We start from the raw sequence: 14,005 nt of genomic DNA on the forward strand, positions 1-14,005 counted from the left end.
GTTTTTGTAGCATCGGATGTGTTCTAGTCAAGAAACTTAATGGAGAGGCTAAAATGCATGAGATCTCCGAAAACCGGAAATCGTTTCTGGAAATTCCACCTAGAGATAACTTAATTATATTATTAACCTATTTTTTAATATTTCCTAAGTCTAAACTTAGGAAAACTAGGTAATTAATCAAAATTAATTAAGTCAAGGTGAGAATAGTCTAAAAACTCACACAAATTGACTTCAAGATGATCCTAGCCCTTGATTAAGAATTAATCTTGGTCGTTGGAGTCCCAACAGAAGATTATAAGAAGAAGTCGATGGGCACTTGGAGAATACACTTCAGCAGTTCGATTTCCTTGGCAGATAGATTTCCAGAGAGCCAGAGGTCGAAGCAGCAAGAGTGAGGAGCAAGGACAATGATTTGGAGGAAGTTTTCCAGATCCAAAGAGGCAGCAGCAAGTGACAGAAGTGATCCACACAGAAGCAACATCGGGAATGCGCAGTAGCTGAAGCAGAGGAATTTGATTTAGCTAGAGAGGAAGTCGATTCAGCGTCCTGAGGGCCAGAGAGTCGCTTCTAGCAGCAGAGACAAGCTAGACTGCTTGTTCAGAGGCATATTTGAGCCACACGTGTGAGAGGCAGTGTAAGGACTATGCAGAGGGCCTACGCTAGTGTTAAAATTGGCAACTAGGGCCAAACTCCATGTGGGTCATATTATTTATGGCAGCTGATATTTTTCTTGGATCCCTCTCATCGAGAGGTGTAGGATTGATCTAAATATCATTCGATTCCAATAAGTATTCATAGAGTTATGAATTTATTTGTGTTATAAGATAATTCGTCAAGGTCGGCCAGCAACCAAATAAACCCCACATGTGCTCAACGTTTTAGTATAAATAGAGGTGGCCTTCAAGTCATTTCAACACACACTTGGGATCTCTTCCTCTCTCTACTTGTCTTTGGGTTTTAGTAGGAGAGATCCTAAGGGATAATGTTACCCTCATCCAGAGCGCAGAAAGCCGAAACTGCCAGAGAAGCCGGAACTACTGGAAAAGCCAAAAAAGCTGGAACTGCTAGAAAAGCCGGAAAAGCCGAAACTGCCGGAGCTACCGGAACTGCCAAAAAACCCGAAACTACTGGAACTGCTGAAAAAGCCAGAAAAGCCGAAACTGTCGGAAACGCTGGAACTGCCAGAAAAGCTGGAACTACCTGAAAAGTCGGAAAAGTTGGAAAAGCCAGAACTGTCGAAAAAGCCGGAACTACCGAAAAAGCCAAAAAAGCTGGAACTTCCGAAAAAGCCGGAACTGCTGGAAAAGCTAGAAAAGCCGAAAAAGTTGGAACTGCCAGGAACTATCGGAACTGCCGGGAACAACCGGAAATGCCAGAACTACCGGGAACAATCGGAATGCCAGAACTACCGAGAACTGTCGGAACAGCCAGAGCATCTGTCTCCGAAGGAGAGCAGCATGCAAGGGACAACTAACTAACATTGGGACAGTTGTGTGGTACTTAGCAGCAAATACACCAAGCATGCAATGTTACAGCTAGCATGCAAGGGACAACTAGCATGTAACAGTAAGCATGCTAAGGACAACAAGCATGTTGGGGACAACAAGCAAGCAAGGTGCAACCAACACATAGGTCAGGATGGCAACATGGTGCATCAATGGCACATAATGTAGTACAGTGATGGGTACAGTCATGATTAATGAAGCGTGATGAGATGCAACATAGTGATGATGGGTGCAGCATGGTGCAACGCGGTGAGCTGCAGTTGATGACGAAATGCAGCTCAATGATAGGTGAAGGAGTCACCTTGGAGAATCAGTTGAAGCAACATGTCTTCAACTGATCTCATGTATCATCTTCTTAGAGATGATCTATGCTCTTATCTAGATAAGTCAAAGTGTTGACTTTTGTTGTAAACATACTATCTCTCTCTCTCTGTTGAACTATAGAAGAACATATAAGAAGAATTGATCAAGGGTTTCCCCACATTGGGGTTTTTCCCTGACTAGTGCCACATCTTGTGTCCTCTTGTCTTGGCCTGTCTTCTGCGATTTATGTTTATGTTCTATCTGCAGTTTACTTTAATGTTGATGTGATTGCTAATCTAGTAAAGATATGGAGCTAACTGTGAAAATTGAAATAAATTGCTCTAAGCGTAGAACATACCTAAAATTAACATGGTGTCAGAGCTGAGGTGAAGGCAATGCCCAAGCAAGAGTGAAAGAGCAATCACTGAAGACAATTGGGTAAAAATTAACAAAAAAAAAAGGATCAATGGATTCCTCATCCCTCTTCAAATTCACCAAGGGTGAAGTCAAAGTAGAGAATATTATCAGAACGCCGCAGCGGAATATGGCTTACCTAAAGATCACTTCATTGGAAGACCAGATCTCAAGGTAGAAGGAAAGGCAGATAACTAGTTCGGCCATTATACGAAGGAGTGTTCGAATGGCAGGGACACATCACTTGATGATGATAACAATCATTCCAGGGACATCTTCAATGATCAAAGGAATGACGGGTAATGTGGGTCATCAAAGAGATGGCCTACTCTTCAAAGAAAGCAAGGAACCCCAGGTATGAAAAATCAAATGTTGTTTCTGATAAGATAAAGAAGCGTTATCTTGTATTGGCCCTCTCCTTCAGATTCTTTGGGAATCTGGCTTATTGATTGTAGTGCTTCAAGGAACTTAACCGGATAGATGGGTGCACTCTCTAATTTGGTAGAGATGGAAACAATTGTGGTATTATACTAGGAGTCGATGCCACCTATCCCGGAAAGGGTGTAGGGAATGTTAACTCTCAATTGAATTAGGGTAACTCGATTCATTTATAGAATCTATGTACCTGATCGCAAGAAGAACCTGGTGTCCATCACGGAAATGGAAGTTAAAGGTTTCAGGGTGGCATTCATCGATGGAAAGGTACGTGTTAAAAAAAAATAGAATTTTCAAAGATGCTTTTTCTCATGGGTTCTTGGTTGGCAATTTGTATCAATTTGCAGGATGCTCAAATGGGGATCATGTCAATTGAAATATCGCATCTATAACACCGGAGGTTTACCTATGGGGCCCTACCTGATGTGAGTCAGATGGTGATAGGGATGCCTAAATTCAAGTAGAGCATGAAGGTACATGTCTGAGATGTACGGAAGGAAAATCTTACAAGGGGACCATTCCCCTCATGCAACAGGTCCACAGGTTTGGAACAACCCGAGAAGTTTGAGATTCATGATCAGGAATCTCATGTATACAGGTGGAAGAAAGCCCTCTATGGCTTGAAGCAAAACACCCCGGGCATAGTATGAGAGGATTGATAACTGTTTGATGAAGCTGAGATTCACTAGGAGTGAAACCAATCCAAACCATTACCCGAAGGTTGTGGATGATAGACCTCTCATACCGGCACCTTATGAGGACCACCTATTTCTAACAGGTGTAGACCCTCTCATTTGCAGAAGTAAGGAATTGGATTCCGGATGTGGAATGATAAACTGCAAGCCTATGACTACCTCGAGGATCTTAACTTTCAGAAGTTATATGGTAGTGATGTCAGACCAAATTTGGGAAATGCCTTTGAGTTTCATAAACTCATTCGCGTTGATGTTCTTGGTGAACTTCCCTCCGAACATATGTTTTGCAGTTAGCACGGTGAGCTCATATTTGGTTGAGCCTTACTGGATTGGTGCCAAGAATCTTCTAAGATATCTTCGGGGCACAATCTCTAATGGATTGAGATACACTTCCCGAAATATGAAACTGCATGATTATTCGAACGCTAACTGGGTAGGCAATGTGGAGGATCACTAGGGCACTTCTCAGTGCTGGTTCTCTTTGGATTCTGCTTCGATATCATGGATGAGCAGGAAGCAGAAGTCGGTTTCTATAAGCACCGTCGAGACCGAATACATAGCTACGAGTATGATCTCATGTGAAGCTACATGGTTGCAGAAGCTCTTAAGTGAGTTGTTTGTACACATGATGAATACCATTGTGATTCTTTGTGACAACCAGAGGTGGGATTCGATTATTGAGGAATCTCGTATTCGATGATTGCTCCAACAGATAGACATCAGATACTGCCTTATCTGGGATATAGTAAGTCGATGAGCAAGGAAGCTCCATCGCATTGAGGCTGATGTACAGGTCGCAGACATTTTGTCAAAACCTCGGGGAAAGGTCAAATCTGTGACTTTCCCGAACGACTTGGAGTTGTTGAGAGACCTTCTTACAAGGGTCCTGCATGTTGCATGCATTGAGCTCTGGGAACTCTAGGGGGCTTGGGGTACTTACTGAAGCAACATACGACCACAGGGCGACTCACCCTCCCCTGGTGGTGCACTATCTATAGGATGACAGGTTCAACCTTCCCCTGTGATACCCCGTGGCGATTGTGGAACAGGATGATTAGTTCTCCTGTGGGCCAGGATGATTAGTTCTCCTGTGGCAACTGTGGAACAGGATGATTAGTTCTCCTATGGACCGGGATGATTAGTTCTCCCATGGAAATTGTGGAACAGGATGATTAGTTCTCCTGTGGGCCGGGATGATTAGTTCTCCCGTGGCAACTGTGGAACAGAATGATTAGTTCTCCTGTAGGCCAGGATGATTAGTTCTCTGTGGCATCCACTGGATAGGATGATTCATTCTCCTATGGACAGGATGATTAGTTCTCCTGTCGAGGCATCCTACCCATGCAGTCTGGGACTCATGGGAAGTACCTCTCATCTGATCAATGAGCAGGGAAATGAGGATAGGGACCATAATAGTTCTATCGATGGACGCATCATTGTATCTATCGTACTCCCTATGCTAGGATGACCTCCATTGATCTGGGATTAGTATGAGTGGTTTGAGAGACTCTCTTGTGACATTGATCTGGGATCAATGACACTGATCTGGGATCAGTATGAGTGGTTTGAGACACTCTCTTGTGACATTGATCTAGGATCAATGAAACTGATCTGGGATCAGTATGAGTAGTTTGAGACACTCTCTTGTGACATTGATCTGGGATCAATATGAGTGGTTTGAGACACTCTCTTGTGATATTGAACTGGGATCAATAAAACTGACTTCGGGTCAGTAAGAGTGATGTGACACACTCTCTTCAGATGAAACTAACTTTGGGTCAGTAGCGAATGGTATGAGACATTCTCAATCAATTCTTCTTCATGGTTCAGCAGAGCAGAGCAAAGCAGAGCTCAGCAGATCATAGCAGAGCAGAGCAATGCAAGGCACTGACGGCAGAGATAATATAGTCGGACATATGGATCAGCGGATGGAGTTCTCCCTAGTTGAGAGGGAGTGTTAAAATTGGCAACTAGGGCCAAAATCCATGTGGGTCATCTTATTTATGGAAGCTGATATTTTTCTTGGATCCCTCTCATCGAGAAGTGTAGGATTGATCTAAAGATCATCCGATTCCAATAAGTATTCATGGAGTTATGAATTTATGTGTGTTATAAGACAACTTGTCAAGGTCGGCCAGCGACCAAATAAACCCCACATGTGCTCAACGTTTTAGTATAAACAGAGGTGGCCTTCAAGTCATTTCAACACACACTTTGGATCTCTTCCTCTCTCTACTTGTCTTTGGGTTTTAGTAGGAGGAGAGATCCTAAGGAATAACGTTACCCTGATCGAGAGGGCAGAAAGTCGGAATTGCCGGAAAAGTTGGAAAAGCCGGAAAAGTCAAAACTGCCGAAGTTGCCAGAATTGTCAGAACTGCCAGAACTGCCGAAAAAGTCGAAACTACCGGAAAATCCGGAACTGCCAGAAAAGCTGGAAAATCCGGAACTGCCAAAAAAGCCGAAACTGTCGAAAAAGCCATAAAAGCTGGAAAAGCTGGAACTGTCGAAAAATCCAGAAAAGCCAGAACTGCCGGAAGTCGAAAAAGTCGGAACTGCTGAAAAAGCTGGAACTGTTGGAAAAGTCGGAAAAGCAGGAAATGTCGGAACTCCCGGAACTGTCGGAAACTGCTAGAACTGCTGAGAACTGCTGGAATTGTCGGGAACAGTCGGAACTGCCATAACTACCGGGAACAGCCAAAACTGCCAGAATTGTTGGGAACTGCCAAAAATCTGGAGCATCTGTCTCCAAAGGAGAGTAGCACGCAAGGGACAACTAACTAATATTGGGACAGTTGTATGGTACCTAGCAACAAATACACCAAGCATGCAATGTTACAACTTACAGCTAACATGCAAGGGACAACTATCATGCAACAGCAAGCATGCTAAGGACAACAAGCATGCTAGGGACAACAAGCAAGCAAGGGACAACAAGCAAGCAAAGTGCAACCAACACATAGGTCAGGATGGCAACATGGTGCAGCAATGGCACATAATGCAATACAGTGATGGGTACAGTCATGATTAATGAAGTGTGATGAGATGCAACATAGTGATGATGGGTGCAGCATGGTGCAGCGCGGTGAGGTGCAGTTGATGACAAAATGCAACTCAACAATAGGTGAAGGAGTCACCTTGGAGAATCAGTTGAAGCAACATGTCTTCAACTAATCTCATGTATCATCTTCTTAGAGATGATCTATGCTCTTGTCTAGATAGGTCAAAGTGTTGACTTCTGTTGTAAACATACTATCTCTCTCTCTCTCTCTCTGTTGAACTATTGAAGAACATATAAGAAGAATTAATCAAGGGTTTCCCCACATTGGAGTTTTTCCCTGGCTAGCGCCACATCTTGTGTCCTCTTGTCTTGGCTTGTCTTCTGCGATTTATGTTTATGTGCGCTACTATTTTCTCAGTTTCCAACGTTATTATTTTCCGCAGAATTTATTTGTGAAGGTTGTTGTGTGATTTTATTCGATATTTGTCGTAGCAGATAAATTGTTAACTTAATTAAGAATTAGAAGAATTAATTCCATTTATTGCAATAGGATTTCAGTAGTTGAAATTTTCACAGCAATCTCCTTCTCTTGGAAGAAAAAATCACATTTCAAACATCCTTGAAGAAGATCATCAAGCAATCATCAACAAGGAGGCATCTTCATTTGTCAAGAAGGCATCTAGTGAAAGACATCATCATCAAAGAAGCATCTTCACTTGACTAGTATTCTATATTCAATGTCTCAATCTACAATGACTTCTTTCTGCAAGGAGAACAACAAAATTGTTGGGACATCGAATTACCTTGCATGGAAGAAGAGAATAGTGATCTTCATAGGAAATGAAGTTAGTGAATATGTCAAGGGCTCAATCACTAAACCTTCTTAAGAGCAATTGCAAGCACTATCAAAGTATATGAAAGGGGAAGTAAGAGCTCAAAGAATCCTCATCGAGTCAATGAAGGATTTTCTCATTCCTTATGTAGCAAAGTTGAAGACATCGAAAGAGATCTATGAAAAATTGGTGGAATTGTTTTCTATAAGTAATGTAGGAGAAATGATATCGTTAGAAAACCGAACTATACAAGATGAAAGTATCAAAGGAAGAAGGGGTAGCCTCATACCTTATGAGGGTATCTCAAATAAGAGATCAACTACAAGAGCTAGGAGAAGTAATGTCTAATCGAGAAATGACCACCTTAGTACTCAATGCACTACCAGATGAATAGGGCAACTTTGTATCAACTTATCAAGTATCTATGGAAAGAAAGAAACTACCCCATTCAATGATCTATGGTCATTATGCAAAATTGAAGACACCATGTTGTCGCGCGGATTGACACGACAACGCTCAGACCGGGGGCTGTCACTCTGATCCCCGATCCCTCCGTTTAAGCCTGTCTCCCGCGGCTAAGGGGGGTAGTCCCTGTGAGATGATGAGACCAACTGTCGACCAGTTGGTTGGGAGACACGAAACACGATACGAAAAGCACTAGATGGATTTGATTAATTTAGCAGACCAGTGCCTTAAGAGATTATGGTTAAGATGATTACTTGTTAGATGATATAAAAACATGAATCGTGAACAGCAATCATTTGTCATCAGCTAAATCACAATGCTCTTAAAATGACCAAAACGATATCCAGCAACAGAAATCTTTTGAAAAGGTGAAAGCCTTAAACCACCACGAGAATCATGAATTATTAACCAGATATCACATTTCGTGTTTCGACTTGAAAATTTCAGATCTCAGCATGAAAGATATATCGCGAAAGCAACTGAAACTGGCAAAATAATTTTCCACAAAATTTTAATATTTTTTCAAAATTTTTTAAATCTTTTTCAATTTTTTATTTTTCAATATTATAAAAATAAAATTTAAAAAAAAATCTAAAAAATAATTTTAAAAAAATTAAAATCTATTCTAAAACAAAAATATAACTCTAAGTCTAAAACTAAATAAAATCTTTTTTATTGTTATTTCTTTTTATTTTAAAAAAAACCAAACTAAAAAAAATAAAAACAAAAAGTTTAATTAAAATCTAATATTTACAGAATCAAACTAATCCTAAACATAAACACATTTTATTTTGATTTTTTCTTTTTTATAGAAAATAAAATGAAACTATTTTTAAAAAAGATTAAAATCTAAATACATAACAAGACCCTAAGCTAAACTAATATAAGTTAAAATCTACTTCAAATACAAAACTAACAAAATTTAAAATCGAAATTTTAAAATGAAAATCATTTAAATCAAACGCATTAACCTATGACTAAGAGCTAAAGTAAATAAATGAAACCAACGAGAAGCTATGCCTGAAAACCCTAAGCTAACATGAACGTAAATCAAACAAAACAAATACGCAGTGATATACATGACCATAAACTAAAATCGATTTTGCCTGGGCATTACGATACCTCTCAGCAGCAGTCAAAAAACGATTCATATTTGTTACCTGAGGCGCGTGATACTGACTTGGCTGCAAATCCTCGACGGTGGACACGGAGAACTCGACACATGATCTGTTGAATCGATTCTACGCAGCGGGAAGTTATATACTGGACCAACGCAAGACGTCCACAGTACTTAACCTCTTGTTTCCATGCAAATCTGGCGCGGGTTTTCGACAGCAACAAGAAAGATTCGAGCACGCAGAAGGAATGACGAGTTCGATTTATCTGGGCATGTTTCTTAGCAGAGGGATTTGACGGCGGATACCTCCTGCGTAACCTTACCAGAGAATCTGGGGTGTTTTGGATTGGCGCCCACTTTGAAACCGGTTGTTCGTGCTGTGCCTTTGAAAGATCCACGCAGCAAAAAAAAATTTACCTCACCAGGACTTCGTCAATCACTGTCGGCGGCTTGAAATGGATTCAAAATCGCTTTGCAGGGTTATCTCGCTTGGCTCATATCGTTTGATCACGTCAAGCTGAATGAAGTGCACTCGTTTCCTTTTGATAGCGGCTCTAATAAGCTTTGCAGTTGTGCTGGCTTTTGCTTACACTACCGTCTTGATACACGCAACCTCCAGCAATCAAACATAAGTTTAAAAGAAAAATGCGTGGCCACGGCAGCATCAATGGAGGCGGACAGCTCGTGCATAGACCTCAGAGCTCGTCCAAAGCTCGGCAGCTTTTTAATACTCACCATCCAGCAAAGGTCAAAAAATTTGAATCATGTTTGAGCTGCATAAATCTCACTGGAACAAATAAATCATCAGCCGATGGAGCGATTTGCCCCCAAAAAAAAAACCCCGGAACCTGCACCTGTAACCTGCAAAGGAAGGAAAAAACCCTAATAATATGTGCACAAAATCAAAATCAAAACCCTAGATCAACTGACTAATTTACAGATCTTGGCCCCTTAACTGCCAGATTTAACAATAAGGGCAGAAATATTTTCAGAAAATCGGAAATTTGAACTTTACTGTGAACAGAAAGAAAATCTCTCAATGTAAAACATGAAGTAAAATTTAAATGATTAACCCAGGGAACAATCAGTTGGGCTCTGCACAGAAAAGCCTGTGGGAGTTGGCTGGTTCAGCCCAGAACTTCCCCAAACGCCCACAAATACCCTTTACCTAAAGATTTCCTGCACACCTCAAGCAAACATCAGCAAACAGGGCAAGAAATGCTACTAGATTTCAAGAAATAATGGAGATACCTGCCATTATTCCAGAAACCCTACAACATTCAAACCCTAGCACGTGAGCAAGATACCTGTACTCACAGTACTCTGAAAACCAGCTATTATTAACTGCTGAAAACTGAAATATGCAGAAAAAACAAACATCTCACAGCAATTCCAGAGAGTAACACCAGCCAGTTTTGAACCCCAAAGTCTTCTTTATTAACCAGAAAATCAGATTACAAGAGAGCTTTTTCAGTACAGACTCACAGATCAGATGCCTTGAAATGACCCCCTAAGACCCTATATAAAGGAAATGATCCTAACGGCTAGTTCGAGTGATCCATGTAGAAATGATCTCGACCGTTGATGAGGATCAAGACATCTCTTGATCTCATCCGTCGATTTATTAACTTAAAATATTATTATTTTATTAGTTAGGGTTTTTGCTTCATTTTTTAATTTTTTATTATTTTTTATTATTTTATTATTTTTATTCATTTTTTTGTTTTTTAATTCATTTAAAATGGATCACTGAACTAAGCTTTCGGAAACATCACCTAGGACCTAGGACTTAGGACTCATTACATCATGACTTTTACAAAATTACATCTTAAGGGACAAACCCATTTAATACAGACCCTCACAAAACACCCAGTTCTGCGACACAACTATAATCTAGCAGATTTAACACACTAGGATTTTCCTAAAGTTCTAATGACAAAATCCATCCCGGCTTTGGGGTCAGGTTTGAAGGAAAACTCTGCCGATCCATGGATCGGTGAGACGAAAAACCTTCTGGGACATAGATTATCATAGAAAGTTAGGTCCACCTAGGCAGTTTTACATACATGACTCTGATCTGCTTAGATTATTTACAATTCATACATGCAGACTAGGTTTACAACTGAAATGATCACGCTGCTGACGACTGCTGGATGGCACGGATACGCTGATCAGGTGCTGCCCCTTTCTTGCAAAGAAAAAGGGGGTGTACTACATGGGTAGTTGACCAGTAGTGGTCAACACACCAAATTGAAGGCAAAGAATGATGTTGGATCAAGTGAACAAACTCAAGCATATCTAGCTATCGCAAGGAATAAAGGAAAATCTCGTAAAAGATTTCAAAAGAAAATTGACATGTCTAAGATTCAATGCTATGAATGTAATGAATATGGGCATTTCAAAAGGAATTGTCCTAAACTCAAGAAGGACAAGAAGAACAGAAAGGAAAGAAACGAAGCCCATGTCACGAACGAAGTGGAAGAACCTGGAAAGAAGAAGTCAACGAAGGAAGAAGTGATAGACCTCCACTATTAAAAGGCCTCTCACACATTTAATCTATTTCCAAGTACATAGAAGTTAGCAAGTAAAAATAGGAAGCATTACAATCATGATAAGATGCATTATAGCAAAGATTGAGATGACATCATCATAAAGGCATGAAAGGATACCCGAAGTAGAAGTTTATATGGTTGAAGTAGTCATAGTACATGATAGAAAGGAAGTAGCTCATAGCATCTCCATTGGAAGCATAGAAGGATAACCGAATTGACAGTTTGAATGAAGAAAAATCATCTAGCAAAACAACCAGATAAGAGATCATCGCACCTCATCATCATTAGAATGAAGCATTTGTTGAATGAGGATCATCAAGATCCTCCATTGGAATCGTTCTTAGAAGATTCACCCCTACTTAGAGGAAGCAAGTGTCTCGCAAATAGTCTACATTGCACCTTGTGTGGGATCCACAGTTTAGAAAGATGATGGTATGATGAGAAAGATGTGCAACATGTCAAGTTGGTTGAAGCATTCTTCATCTTCAAGCAAGGAAAGAAAGTTGCCAAAGGAAGTCTAGATGACCACATGAAGGAACACTTATGTATATATTTAGTAATAGATAGATAAAGTCATGTCATCATATAGTTGCAGATAGAAAGGTTGGAATGTTCTATCTCATAAGCATGATGAAAGAAAAGGGGACTCTTCCTTCTATATTATACATGAAAGCATGTATACAATGTGCCTTGAACTCTTCTATATGATGACATGATATGACCTCCTGAAGAATATGAGGTGGTTGGCAATTATGGTTCCTATAATGAAGGAACTATGTGTAGAATATCCTGAGGAAGCAATATGTGAAGAAGATGAAAGAAGAGTTCGTGAAAAAGATGTATTTATAGTCACGTAAGATAAGATAAGTAATGAACATCTGATAACACGAAGGATTAGCAATGGCATCTCCATGGAGAAGGTATGAAGACCCTGATATGTATGTTGGAGAAGGAGAACCTTGGTAATGTATGTCTTGAAGATGGATTCATACAGTGTGTGAAAGGATGTCATGACAAAGGGCCATCATAAAGAGGTAATGTAGATTTGATGTTCATTTTTTTATTTTTGAAAGAAAGCATATGGTTGGGTTGAAACAAGGCTACCGGAAGAGGGTTGTAAAGTTCATCTACCACTAAGATTGGATGGAAGATCCTAGAAGAAACAGAACTTGGAAAAGGTAGCAGTCTAAAGGATAGCTAGATGATGACAAGAAGGTCACTTTCCAATGAAGAGAAGGATGGCACGACTATTGGTTCAACAATATGCTTCGTTGAAGGGAAGTGATGTAGAAGATGGTCGATGCCCTACAAATAAGTTTTGGACGAAGAAGGCTCCATGATAAAGAAGTTGAAGTTCATCCATGACATGATAATGCAGAAAAGAGGAGCCCTAAAAGCAGTCGATAGTACAATGATCTCCACCAAAGAGCAAATAGTTGTTGTAAACAAGTCCCTAGTTAAGAGGGAGCTTGGGCTAGTCCATAGTTAAGAGGGAACATGGGTATATTCCTTTTATAGGAATGAGTAGATCCTCCCTAGTTGAGAGGGAGAGATAGACACGTCATTCTTGTCTTCATGTCATGAAGAAAGAATGGAGGATTAGGTAAGCATCTGAGACTAATATCGATACTCTTTGAGGATGAGGTAGGGCATCCAATAGGTAAGAGTAGTCGAAGAGGAAATTTTGAGGATGTGTCAATTCAAGACAGGAATGGTCCTAGAAGGACATACCTTGTGAGCATTGTGCTCTAATCTAGTGGAGAGATAGAGCAATTAGTCAAGGCCTTCATATATGATGATGTTGGTTAGTATGATGAGATGCATTGATATAAGTTGATGATATAGCTTATGACATGGCTTACCAATCCGACTCTTCTTATGAGAATTCTTCAATATGAGAATGTCCATGTACCTTGTATGTATTATGAATACCTCCCTAGTTAAGAGGGAATGTTGGAAAATGTAACTAGGTTCGGTCTTCATATTGACTTATGTAATCTTGATTTTATGTATTTGATGTAGAGAGAAAAAGAAAATTCATTATTGTTATTTTGTAGCATGGGTTTCATGCCTTGGGTCATTTTATTTATAGGTTAAGCACCCATTGTGTGCTTCTAGGGATTTGTCATGAAGTCAAGAATTCAAAGAAGTCGTTGTCACATGTAAGACCATATTAGGCATGTTGTATCATGTAAAAGGAATTTATTTAGCGTCAAAAGAGTCAAACGTCCTCCTCCAAGACCAAGTCGGCCTACTTGTGACAAGTCAACCTTATTAGGGCTACTCAACCTTCTCTAAGAAGCCTATATATAAGAGAACCTCGACATCAATTGGAGGAGCATCAAAGAAGCACGTTCAAGGACAAGAAAGAGACCTAAAACGGAGAAAAGAAGGAGAAGCAAAGGGATAACAAGAAAAGCTGAAATCTGAGTTTTTGGGCTATAATCTCTCACATGTTCGAAGGAGTTAGGGCATCTTTTAGTTGCAGCAAGACCAAGTTGCAGTCACATCAATGAACTGAAATTTAGGCATTAAGAAGATTAAAATTGGAGGTTGAATACCTAAGGAAGAAGTAGCAGTTCAAGCGAAGGAGAGAGAAGGTAAAGTTCACCCTATTTCACTCACATGTACGAGTTAGGGTTTTTGTGGTAGAGTCTGAAAATTGCAATCATAAGTTGTAGGTCCGAA

At 40.1% G+C, this 14,005-nt stretch overlaps 1 protein-coding gene across 1 annotated transcript in view; it reads right to left on the bottom strand.

The window, feature by feature from the left end:
• Positions 1-14,005, bottom strand: part of LOC149203901 (choline transporter protein 1-like) — a 335,506-nt gene that overhangs the window by 98,956 nt on the left and 222,545 nt on the right. The window lies entirely within an intron of this gene.

Source organism: Pinus tabuliformis, chromosome 2_1 (genome assembly GCF_031772625.1).
Source record: "Pinus tabuliformis cultivar Carrire ecotype Pingquan chromosome 2_1, CPIR1, whole genome shotgun sequence".
Taxonomy (NCBI): domain Eukaryota; kingdom Viridiplantae; phylum Streptophyta; class Pinopsida; order Pinales; family Pinaceae; genus Pinus; species Pinus tabuliformis.